Raw genomic sequence first — 14,118 nt, forward strand, 5'->3', positions numbered from 1 at the left:
TAATACTTTCTGTCTATAAGAAAAGTCTATTATTGAAGTTTGCTATTATATTTGAAGAACTGACATTAAATTTTAATTAGTTAATTAGCAAAATCTTCGAGGAATTAAAAAAGTAATGTCATCACGCTAGATGGCAGTACGTGTACTTATGGTGGGTTTTCGAATTGTTACGCATTAATTTCTGCAGGTAATCGTACAAAATATACGAAATAGTTATTGAATTTATCTCAAATGAATATTTTTGAGATTGATTGATAAATAATGCCAAGAGCTGCGAGGCAGGATAATAATAATCTTATTCGGAGTTTCAAAATTACAACGGATTTTCACATACAAAGTGGATTATCCACAAATAATTAATGAACAATTAGTTCAAATTTTCAAAGTTCTCTATGTACATAAGAGCGGGCGAGGCCGCGACAGGGAATGCTAGTATGCAAATAATTAGAACATAGAAATTTTGAAAAGAGGAAAGGTTAATGATGAAAAGGGACATCGCGTCGGGTCGTTAAATTCCAAAAACGTCACAGACTAGACGACAATGGTGGAAAATATGAGTGCAAGTTTCAAAGTTCCATCAACTTTTTGCATCCAGAGTAACGGATGGTGTCAAGTAGATTCTTCGGAGCGGATCTTTCTGGTGACTCGAACAGGAATCGTCTTTGGCTTAGAGACAGACGAGAGACCAATCGGGGAGCGAGAAAATAGGGGCGTGGAGCCAATCAGAAGAAAACAAAACAAAGAACGGAGATTGATATAATCCCCGATCTTCAAAGAACAGATTGACTTTCCGAAAACTGTGCACCTGCACGCGGTTAGTCAACGCGAAAAAACAGTTTTCCGTCGGTCGTGCCCAACTTGTAACCCGTGACTACGGACTCAGACCGCCGATACCGACTGACGAATCTCCACACCTGCCGTTGCCCCGGGGCCTTCCTTCGAGCAACATCAGAAACACCATCGATAATTCGAACGTCCAATTGTATAAAAAACATTTTTGTTCCTTAGTGTAAGTTTACTTTTATATTTAAAATAAACGGATTTGTGTGAGATTTTTGTCATCTGTATCTCCTCCGCCACACCCACACGCGAACGACCCTAGATCATCCTGACGCGGGATTTTTAACGATTCGGGAAAGTCGGCGAACTTACATTTCTTAACACAGCAATTGTAATACGCATTTATTTAACTCTGTCAATGTCTGTAGCATCAGGAGAAAAAGTTTTTCGAAATTAAAATTTATAAAAAATTATTTGCGGTCAACTGTTCAAAGAGCATCTAGTGGGTTTATTAATTATGACAATAGAAAATAATATTATGGTCTCTTTAGCAGGGGCGGATCTACATAGCGACTAATAGGGCTTAAACCCTGGGCCCCCAAGTGTGAATGGTCCAAAAAATTGAATTATTATCAAAAAATTAAAACTTTTTCATTAACAATGAGCCCTTATCGTATACTAAAAAATAGTTAATATGTTAGGTTAGGTTTGGTAAAAGTGAAAAAAGTGGGACTCCATTCACTTTCAAAAGCCCTAGACCCCGAAAATCTAGATCCGCCCCTGGTCCTTAGATATAAACGATATTACTGTACAGTATTAAAAATTTTGCAGCAGCTAAAGCTTAGACGCATAAATATGTAAAAAATATTACTTACTCTAATTTTTGTAAATTATATACTACTTGAATCATCTTCTTTATGTATAATGTTTGTCACTATATATTTTTGTTTAATTTTTTGTAATGTTGTTTTATCTTTTTATTTTGCATTCGCATTATATATAATAAAAAAGCATTTCTGTAAAATTCATTAATAAGGAATATGAAATATTTCTTATTAATAAATGTAATGTTTTACTATTAGCTTTTCGCAATTTAAATATAAACTCATTTTCATGTGGAAAGTACGTGTTTCGCAAATTCTTAAATTTTTAAGCTATTTTGAGGGTATTGAGGTTTTTTATAGGGCCGCCTTTCGTCCACAGCGCGTCACTGGCGTTCGGTCAAAAAATGACCCCAAACATCTTTACATTATTGGACTCAGGAGACCTTGAAACGTCCAGAGATGCAAAAAATTCGGAGTCTTTTTTGTGTATGTATGTATATATTAGTGTGTGTGTGTGTGTGTGTGTGTGTGTGTGTGTTCTTGTGTACGTGTGAGTGTGGGGAGCACGAATTTGTTTACCCTGCTTGAAGCTTAATAACTCCTATGCTTTTTCCGAACATCTCTGAAATTATTCAGAAAGGCTTGTTTACTAGGGGATTGATGATTTTAAATTTTGATGGTTAAAGGTCGCCGCAGTGGGTGATAAACAGAATCGTGTGTATTTCTAGTGTGATGGGTCTTAAAGACGATTTTACTCGTTATTAGAATTTACAATTTCTTATAAAACCCATTCCCACCCTCAAAATTAAATGTTTTTGCCATTTTATAATAGTTAAAAATATAAAAAGTTTTTAAAAGAAATTTCATAACAGATGGCGCCACCAAATGTCCTAGGAAAGTCAAGCAACTCGTTGCTGGATTTTTATTTTTAAGTAATTAATTTAATTTAAAAAATATATATATCTAAATATAATATGCTTTTCCAATGTATTTTCAATGAAGTCACTTGCTTGTATTTATCTTCTACATAGGTAAGGACATTTGTTCTTCTTAAATGCACGAAGATTCTTCGTGTTAACATAAAGTTAATGTGCCATAACTTAGGAAATTACATTTGTTTCGTTATTAAAAAAGTTATTTCTAATTTCATATCTTATTGAAATGCCTTCATATTCTGAGAAATAATTATATGTAGTAAAATATATTGCCATTACATTAGTAATATCAAACAATTTGCATGACTTTTATCGGGGTTTATTAAGGCTGATTAATAATCAATAATCCGATAAAAAGAAATTTCGCTAGAGTTAGATGGTTACTCCGTCATCTCACGATGAAATTATTAATTACAAATAAGTTAAGCTTATAATTTTAATTTAGAATATTGGTAGATTCCTTTTTTCCTAACTATTCTAAGTTGAATTTAGAAGAAATATTAATTTATGTACAATTATAATTATTAAATTGATTACGAGAAGCGAATTAAAAGTCTACCTTTTCAAACATTTATATGAGAATTACTAATCCGAAACAAAGACAAATTGCTTTCGTTCTAATCATTAGAAGATGGAGATCCTACACGTTATTTCCTGATTGGCACATATGTTCTTAGCGAAAATAATTATATAACTAGTTTGAAATAATGTGCTTCACTCGTTAGTCCGACACACTTCTGTGCGGGTAATGTCGGATTAGCAAGCGTTTCTTCGTTTCACACACTCTCATAATCAAAGGCAATAAACTAATCCATACAGTATTAAATTCTTAAATGAAGTACCTCTTCTCATTCAACTTACAATATTAAATGATTTCATTATAAATTATAATATTGTTAAAGAAACAATAAAAATTACAAGTTGAATTCTTTTACGTATTTTTATACAGTGGTGCCTCGTATAACGTACTTAATCCGTTCCAGGTGCACATCCGTTAAGTGAAAAGTCCGTTATATGAAATACATTTTCCCATAGAAATACATGTTAAAATATATAATTCGTTCCGCATCATAAAATAACCATACTGTACCATTAAAAAAATGAAAATGAAGCAGTCACTAATTATGCCAGGTAGTCAGACATTGTAAGAAGGAGATGGAGGAATACTTTCTTCACACATTCATACAGATACAGACTTTATACACATCGCAGCGGATCTCATTTTATTGTTTTTTAATCGGAGTCAGATTCAGGAAAGGCTTCCGGAGCTTGCAGGGTCAACTCCTCTTTTTCCATCCTTTGTTTTTTGCCTGCTGACTTCTTCAAAAACATGTCCAAGGTGGTCTGCTTCTCTCTCTTCTTCAACACCTGTCGGAAATGACGGGCAAGGTGTCATTGTAGATATCATTGATCCTGGTGGCCTCAGCTCTGTTTGGATAATGAGCGTTGGTAAACTCCTGAACCTCTGCCATTCGACAAGGAAGTTGTTGACAACTTTCACTCCTTCTGATGATTTCTTGCATTGTTCCAATTGAAATCACCTTTCTGTTTTTTTAGAAGCCATGATTTGCACAACACTTGAATAAATGTAAATACCCTGCACTGAAGTGATGTACTGTACGTAATAAACAAGGAAGCAAGCCGAATCCCAACGGGAGCACTGTACTTCAGATATACTAATAATATACTCTAATAACACTAATATATTATAAAAATAGCAGATTGTCATTGGCAACGGCAAAAGAGTAAAAATATCATTCGCACTTGTTCGCAGAAAGTCCATTGTTCGCCTCACGTAACTACCGAACGGAAAGTCCGTTGTTCGCAGCCAGTCCGTTGCTCGAATCACGTAACGGCCAAACAGAAAGTTCGTTTAGAGAACGGTCAGAAATAGACGATCGTCGTCTTTGCAACGCATTTTAAACCGCTGTTCAGCCAGCCAACGTCTATAGGCCGTTCTGTTGATAAACGTCGTTTAACGAAAACTCTGTCTCTGCAATCGGCTGACAGAGTTTTCGTTTCAGTTATGTTTTCGTTTTAACTTGACTCCACTAGAAATGATCAGTTCTGTAATTGTCGTAGAGTCAAACATGGACGACGTTACGAATTTTGCCATGCTTTCTCTGCATTTATTAACAATGAAATTGTTAATAATCTTTGAATTATTTACATTTTTTATCGTACAGACATCTGTATTTTCTAACTTTTTCGCTGAAGAATTCCAAATCTATTTGTTTCCTCATCGTTTTCGCTACACTTTCTGCCATTACGACAATCAAACTACACATGACTAATGCACGTGACTACGCATCGCAAATCCTTGCGTTTTTATTGGTTGTAGTACGACAGAAGCGAGGAACGAAAACAGAAAAGTTAAATAATTTTTAACTCTGCTTTCAGTCTTGTTTCTGTTCGACTGAACGTTACAAACTGAAAGTTTCGTCAGTTTGGCTTTCAGTTTTACGATTACGTCGCGGATTACGGTAATGTGGAGTCCAGGCTTTATTGTAAGCAAGCAATTCAGTAAAAATATTTCAGAAATAGTACTCCACATTGCAAACGGTAAAGGAATATCTCGTCAAACTAATTACAGTATTAAATATTTGTAAACAAATTACAGTTGTCCTCGTACTTCGAATTTGATTCATTTCAAACTTCAAATTGTGTAAAGTCAAAATGAATTTTTCCCATTAGAAATAATAAAAAGTCAATTAATCTTGATTCCCATTTCGATAAAATTCTACCATATAAATAATTTTCTAAGAGAATGTGAACAATTTAACTGACTTTGACTAAAATTCCTGCAATAAAATAATACCATTTATTTGTTATAAATCATAACTTTAAGTGAATTTTTGAAAAATTTTAGTGGCATTTAAAAAAATTATTTGAAAAATGTCAAAAAATGAAATTTTTTCTATTTTCTTTGCATTGTTTGCGTGTATATTAAAATCACCGTAAAATCTAGCAGATATTTCAAATATAGTAATTTAATGCGCGCCGTGAACGCGTATATATGTAAAAGTTTGGAATTCAACATAATCTTGGCAACAGAAAGTTGTGTCGACTTTTGAACTTTCACAACAGCTTTATAAAAATGCTTCCTATTGTATTGATATGATGTGCAACAATCTTGTTGGGCTGCAAATTGAAACAATTGTAGACCTATAAATTCCCACTGTCATCTGCCTATCAATCCTTAATATCGAGAAAAGGGTTAGTTAGATTGACGACGAGACCGTATGTGTAAAAATTAGAAACGAAAGGCCGTAGTAATTGTATTCGAACTTCCAGTACAAACCGAAAGTTACGTTATTTCAATTCAAAATTTTCCCCTGAAAGTTTTGAGATAGATGACTGGCACGACTCTACTGTTAAAGGAAAAGTACAGTATGATATACAGTGGTACCTCAGGATACGAAATTAATCCGTTCCGAAGCTGAGATCGTATCATGAAAATGTCGTAAGGTGGATCATCTTTTCCCATACGATTACATGTAAAACCAAATAATTCGTTCCAACGCGAAAAACATACTCAAATTAAAGCCAAGTAATACATTTAAAAAAATAACTGTAGTAAGAAAAACAAATGAAAAATGCGAACTAATGTAACGTCGTGTGGTGAGATTTTGTTCGTATCGTGGAGCAAAAATATGTTCGAATTTCATGTCGTATCCTGAAAATTTCGTATGCTGGGGCGTTCGTAACCTGAGGTACCACTGTACAGGGGCAAGACACTCCTAATTTGAGGTGGTAGGCATATATTTAAAGTTAAATAATTAAAAATATGATTAAAAATTTCAATTCGTTATTTTCACAATGTCACAATAAATAATTTCTCGTTAAATAATTTAATTATTGATTTCTAATTGGCATTATCTTTAATTTTTAGTTTTTAAATTAAATTTTATTTTTATATGTTGTTTAAATAATACGTCAGTGGCGCGTTATACATTCATGGGCGCTCAGGCAAATTTGAAGTAGCGAAGCCCAGTGAACTGTACTGTACGTGAGGCCTCCTACTTGAAATTTGAGTGTTGACAAAAATGTACTGTAAACATTTACTTTTTCATGAATTTTCTGAGGAATATTTTCTTAGTTGATTTGATTTGAAATCCTTTTTGCCCACAAATAACTTTATAAATTTATATTATTTTTTCAGTGGATATTGTTATTATTAATGATGTTACACTGCATTACTGGATAATATTCTTTTATATGTTTTTAGAACTTCCAATGGCATATTTTGTGTCGAAAATAATTTTAACAGGATGTTCCAAGGAAAATATTTATACAGATAATGAAATTTAAGAATGGAAACAATAACAACTAGAATTTAATAATTTAGAATACCAGTAATGTATAGATGACTGTTTCAAACAGCTATGGAGCGTAACCAATGTCGTGTGTCATTAAAAAGCATAGAGTTTTCTATCTGATACTACTTTTAGTAGTTATTTTATCTCTACTCTTGATGCTACTATAAATAACTCGTCGTTTCTTATATTTTAGTTACATAACAATTAATTTTTAATGAGGCACGAAATAGAAATTTTGATAATCCCTTTCGATCTGCTTTAAGTTGTTCTGCTTCAAGTCTTTGTCTCATTTAATGGCATGCTCCGAAAATTAGATAATAGAAGAAAAGAGATGAGAAAGTATGAAAATATGGGGCCTGTGCTCTCCTAAAACCTAACAAATAAGACAATAAATCCATTTATACGTAAGAAATTGATAATTTTTGAAAACTTATAGCACATTTCTCTCATGTTTGTTACATAACTAATTTTAGTGTTCCTCTGAATCTAATAAGTGCTGTTAATTTCTATATACAAGCTTAATTTGTCGATGTTATATCATTTATAACTTTGTAAATCAATTAGAATTAAATGTTACTAGATAAAATACACAATTTCACTCAGCAAAATGACGTATGATCCTGAATACATCATTTCGTAAGCGTATCGTGAATACATCGCTCATAAACTGCATTAATTGTATAAATCAAAAAACCTGAAATTGTGATGAAAGTTTAGACTTTTCTATTTTTTGAAAAATTTCGAAAAATCGATGAAGAAACATATTTTTAAAAAATTGAAGAGTAAATAGAAATAAAAATGTCACTAGTGATGAACGTATATAAAACCCTTTATTCACAGCTTCATACGAACGAAGAGACAGTGTTGTTGTATAAATACTTTTCAACTCTGAAAAAATAAGTATGACTGTTACACACTTAGATTAATTCTCTTCATTTAAATTCGAGCCAACTCATACTCGTAGTTGATGGAAGAAATGGCCGTTTAAATGAGTTAGGCGCCAGTTTTCGAGAGATGCCATTTGTAGGTGTTACTCTATTTGCAATTACATCTTTCTTGTTCAATAAAAATTAAAACATTGGGATCGGTGATATTTCTAAAAAATTTTTTGTAAATTCTTTAAATAACTTTTATTTTTAGAATTTACAAAAAAAAATATCTTTCTTTCTATTAGTCAAATAGTTACCTTTGATAATTAACCCAAAGTTGTCGGAATTATACTCTAATCCTCTATGAGATACAGGTTCCTCCTTGAAATTATATGTTAATACGTTTCGATATTTTTGACTTTTTACGAGTCCTTGATTACGTTTAATTCTTCAGTAAAGCATATTGTCATTTCTGTCGATCAGTTATCTGTTAGAAAAAACTATATCTTTGAGTAAATCCTGTTCTTTTCCGATACTAGAAAATCTAGAGTCTTTGTTATTTCGATATGTCCGTAGTCCTAAATGCCGTGTCCTTCTCGCAGCAGATAGGTAGAAATTTCGTCAAAGTTTCTTGAAATAACAATCCAAGTATAAAAATAAAAATTGCAAACATTGTAAGAAAAGAATGACTTCGAAAAATTTTAACAATAAAACTGTATTTGATTATTGATATCTTATTATTTCGTTTAGTAGTTTGTTATGAATGTATATGTCATTTCCTTCTACCTGATTAGATATATTTTCAACTCAGAAAGTATTTATTGGGCTGAGATTTAAAAAAAAATTAAAAATTAGACCGATTAATTACCACTGTTGTCTGTAAGTATCTATCCTTCCTCAATCTTGACAAAGGTGTTAGATAGCTAAAAACAGATACCACATATGGAAAGAGCAGAGACAGTAAGCCTCGATTAATTGTAGAAAAAATTCCGGTTTATAACAGAAGTCATGATATTTCAATTCAGATATTTTCCCTGGAAAGGAGTTAGGTTGATGACTCACTAATCAGTTGCTAGCAAGAAAGTTAAGATGTACAGGAGCAAGGAACACTAATAATTGGAGCTGGAGAACATATATTTTAAATAAAAGAAACTAAATATATGATTATAAATTGCATCGGCCATTTGACGATCTCCTAACAAATAATTGCTCGATTTTACTAGAATGCTTGCTAGAAAAAAAATTGCAGTTAATTGGTGCAATTTGTTGTCGTCGTCGTCATAAATAGTTCAAAACTTGGTCGTGTAGGTATAAATGCAGATTACAAATGATATAATTTGCAGTGCATTAAAATGAATATGAGTGCCACGAGAAATTGAAAATCCTTATTTCATATTATCGTAGGAAATATAGTTTACATCCATAAACTTTAACTTTTAGTAGTTACACTTATAATGATATATATTAGTAAGATAAAAATGCATAATTAATAATATAATAAATATATAGNTGTTACACTGCATTACTGGATAATATTCTTTTATATGTTTTTAGAACTTCCAATGGCATATTTTGTGTCGAAAATAATTTTAACAGGATGTTCCAAGGAAAATATTTATACAGATAATGAAATTTAAGAATGGAAACAATAACAACTAGAATTTAATAATTTAGAATACCAGTAATGTATAGATGACTGTTTCAAACAGCTATGGAGCGTAACCAATGTCGTGTGTCATTAAAAAGCATAGAGTTTTCTATCTGATACTACTTTTAGTAGTTATTTTATCTCTACTCTTGATGCTACTATAAATAACTCGTCGTTTCTTATATTTTAGTTACATAACAATTAATTTTTAATGAGGCACGAAATAGAAATTTTGATAATCCCTTTCGATCTGCTTTAAGTTGTTCTGCTTCAAGTCTTTGTCTCATTTAATGGCATGCTCCGAAAATTAGATAATAGAAGAAAAGAGATGAGAAAGTATGAAAATATGGGGCCTGTGCTCTCCTAAAACCTAACAAATAAGACAATAAATCCATTTATACGTAAGAAATTGATAATTTTTGAAAACTTATAGCACATTTCTCTCATGTTTGTTACATAACTAATTTTAGTGTTCCTCTGAATCTAATAAGTGCTGTTAATTTCTATATACAAGCTTAATTTGTCGATGTTATATCATTTATAACTTTGTAAATCAATTAGAATTAAATGTTACTAGATAAAATACACAATTTCACTCAGCAAAATGACGTATGATCCTGAATACATCATTTCGTAAGCGTATCGTGAATACATCGCTCATAAACTGCATTAATTGTATAAATCAAAAAACCTGAAATTGTGATGAAAGTTTAGACTTTTCTATTTTTTGAAAAATTTCGAAAAATCGATGAAGAAACATATTTTTAAAAAATTGAAGAGTAAATAGAAATAAAAATGTCACTAGTGATGAACGTATATAAAACCCTTTATTCACAGCTTCATACGAACGAAGAGACAGTGTTGTTGTATAAATACTTTTCAACTCTGAAAAAATAAGTATGACTGTTACACACTTAGATTAATTCTCTTCATTTAAATTCGAGCCAACTCATACTCGTAGTTGATGGAAGAAATGGCCGTTTAAATGAGTTAGGCGCCAGTTTTCGAGAGATGCCATTTGTAGGTGTTACTCTATTTGCAATTACATCTTTCTTGTTCAATAAAAATTAAAACATTGGGATCGGTGATATTTCTAAAAAATTTTTTGTAAATTCTTTAAATAACTTTTATTTTTAGAATTTACAAAAAAAAATATCTTTCTTTCTATTAGTCAAATAGTTACCTTTGATAATTAACCCAAAGTTGTCGGAATTATACTCTAATCCTCTATGAGATACAGGTTCCTCCTTGAAATTATATGTTAATACGTTTCGATATTTTTGACTTTTTACGAGTCCTTGATTACGTTTAATTCTTCAGTAAAGCATATTGTCATTTCTGTCGATCAGTTATCTGTTAGAAAAAACTATATCTTTGAGTAAATCCTGTTCTTTTCCGATACTAGAAAATCTAGAGTCTTTGTTATTTCGATATGTCCGTAGTCCTAAATGCCGTGTCCTTCTCGCAGCAGATAGGTAGAAATTTCGTCAAAGTTTCTTGAAATAACAATCCAAGTATAAAAATAAAAATTGCAAACATTGTAAGAAAAGAATGACTTCGAAAAATTTTAACAATAAAACTATATTTGATTATTGATATCTTATTATTTCGTTTAGTAGTTTGTTATGAATGTATATGTCATTTCCTTCTACCTGATTAGATATATTTTCAACTCAGAAAGTATTTATTGGGCTGAGATTTAAAAAAAAATTAAAAATTAGACCGATTAATTACCACTGTTGTCTGTAAGTATCTATCCTTCCTCAATCTTGACAAAGGTGTTAGATAGCTAAAAACAGATACCACATATGGAAAGAGCAGAGACAGTAAGCCTCGATTAATTGTAGAAAAAATTCCGGTTTATAACAGAAGTCATGATATTTCAATTCAGATATTTTCCCTGGAAAGGAGTTAGGTTGATGACTCACTAATCAGTTGCTGGCAAGAAAGTTAAGATGTACAGGAGCAAGGAACACTAATAATTGGAGCTGGAGAACATATATTTTAAATAAAAGAAACTAAATATATGATTATAAATTGCATCGGCCATTTGACGATCTCCTAACAAATAATTGCTCGATTTTACTAGAATGCTTGCTAGAAAAAAAATTGCAGTTAATTGGTGCAATTTGTTGTCGTCGTCGTCATAAATAGTTCAAAACTTGGTCGTGTAGGTATAAATGCAGATTACAAATGATATAATTTGCAGTGCATTAAAATGAATATGAGTGCCACGAGAAATTGAAAATCCTTATTTCATATTATCGTAGGTAATATAGTTTACATCCATAAACTTTAACTTTTAGTAGTTACACTTATAATGATATATATTAGTAAGATAAAAATGCATAATTAATAATATAATAAATATATAGTGTTTTTATTTTTACAAAATCATGATATTGATTCATAAACTATATTTCATTACTTAATAATTAAAAAAAGTATCATTGTCTGAATAGAAAACGTATGAAAAATGTCTTTACGTTTAATCTATTAGAAGAAAACCAAACGTATGCACATAAAAAAGAATTAGTATATATACAGTACTGTCATATTTAGAAAATTTTTAAGCTTAAAACGAATTGCAAATATTCTAATTCACATTATTAATATAGCTCTGTCTCTTCTGCTTTATTTGCATATACATCAAAATGTAAGTGATTAAACCACTGATTATCTGAAAAATATACAAGTATTTATTTCAACATTTATATTAATGTTAAAATATACGCTACCATACCGTAATAAGTTACATATAATAATATATAATTATAAATATATTTATTTATCTACGTAGATATTTATTTAAATTTACAGTTAAACTTATAATATACGTAGGTTTTAAATAAAATATTTAGCGAATAATTAAATAAATTCGGTACACTCTAATTATATAACAATTTTATATATAACTAGCTGTTACCCGCGGCTTCACTCCCGCGGATTTTGCAAGCAAACCCTATTTACATTCAATATTTCAACAACCATAGTAATTGTTATATAACACCTACCGCTGAGAATGATGAGAATTGCTGAGAATCGAACAAACTGTTTTTAATTTGATAACTTTTCTGGAACGTTTACAATCGTTCTATAATCGAACCAATATGCAATAACAAATTCGAATTTAAAATGGTTAGAACATTTAGTTATAAAATCGAAATATATAAAAAAATATTTATAACAATGTTAACAAATAAATTACCTTTAAGTACTCAATGAAGACTAAACGTAATTAAAAACAAAAAAATCGCATCTGAAATAGTACAGTAGAAGACGTTCTTCAGGTTAAGCCTTAATCCTCTCCCTTTCAACCCGCAGGGGAATTTCGAAAAATTCCTTCTTAGTGTGCGTTTTCATGACGTACCCTAACTAACCCAAATTTCACCTCTAGGTTCTGGAACTTTCTATAAAAAACTGAAACATTTTCATTGAAGTGTCCCACATTTTCGAAGTAACCACTTTCAAACCCCATATCTCTCACACCCTTATATATCTGTGAGGGCCGAACTAACCCTCAGTAAAGTGTTATTTTCAATTTTATTTATTGGAACTTTAATCAAGTAAAATCGAACGTTAGGCTAAAAGCCATAAAACTTATTTCCCACGGAGTTTGTTCCTTGTTGAATCAGATCAAGTTAGTCAGGGATGTGTCACCAGGAACTTTTGATGGAGAAGACATATTGGACGTGCGACCGTTAATAGCCATCATCTGACCTCAGGGAAAAACCCCAAGAGGAATGAAAGAGAAAAAAAAAAAGATCCCGAGGTCAGTCGTCCTCCAAAGTTCGTCCGCTCAAGAATTTATACCGTGCAAAATATCGTGCATCCGCCGACCTTATCATAAGTATATCTTACCCACCTAAGTGCCTCAACACCAGTCGGATACCTCCCTCCGAAGTTGCTCCTGTTACCTGAACACTCTAAATATCAAGAACATTCCATCCAACACCCCAAGAATCCTGACGGAGAATCATCCAGTCATCAATCCTCGACTTCTCTATAAGGTATTTATCCACACGCGAATATCCTGTAACTCTCTCTCTCTCGCGACAGTTAGATTCGATAATCTAGGGATATAGAATATGGATATATATATATCAATCCAAGATGTCTATGATCGTATATCATGTACTCCTGCTCGTTAAAATAAATTTGTTATTGTTTATTAATCTGGAATCGAGTGAATCACTTCCTCGTTTCTCTCTCCTCACCTCTACTCCGAATCCAAGCGCTCACACGCTACCGCTCGCGAAGCTTTAGACTTAACGTCGCGAGTTCCGAGTCCCCTAGAGGCTCGGTGGTGTCATCCTGACAGGGCGCCAAAGAGGTGCCGACCCCTCGGTCACATATCTATCGAGACGCAACCACCATAGTGCATGATGGAAGACTTGGGGCTACTACCACACACAAACACGATTCATGTGCGATGTGTACTTTTGGCTACAGAGTGACGTATATGCACAAACCCGTCCATTTATATATACAGTAGAGCGTCGATTTCCGAATCAATTGGGGACTGGGGTTGTTCGTATAACTGATATTTCGGATAACCGATTTATGTACGAAAAAATAGTTTAACGTATCCGATGTTGAAAATTTTTCTCCGTTGCATGTCGCTTCGCGTTGAATTTTCGTCGATGTTAAGCCTAACAAAGACTATTGTATCGTTAAAAATTATTTTTTTATTTTGTACAAACAAAATAAATATATTGAAAAATATAAAAACAATAAAAAATT

Source organism: Centruroides sculpturatus, unplaced genomic scaffold (genome assembly GCF_000671375.1).
Source record: "Centruroides sculpturatus isolate CEXI.00-Female unplaced genomic scaffold, Cexi_2.0 scaffold1459, whole genome shotgun sequence".
Taxonomy (NCBI): Eukaryota; Metazoa; Arthropoda; class Arachnida; order Scorpiones; family Buthidae; genus Centruroides; species Centruroides sculpturatus.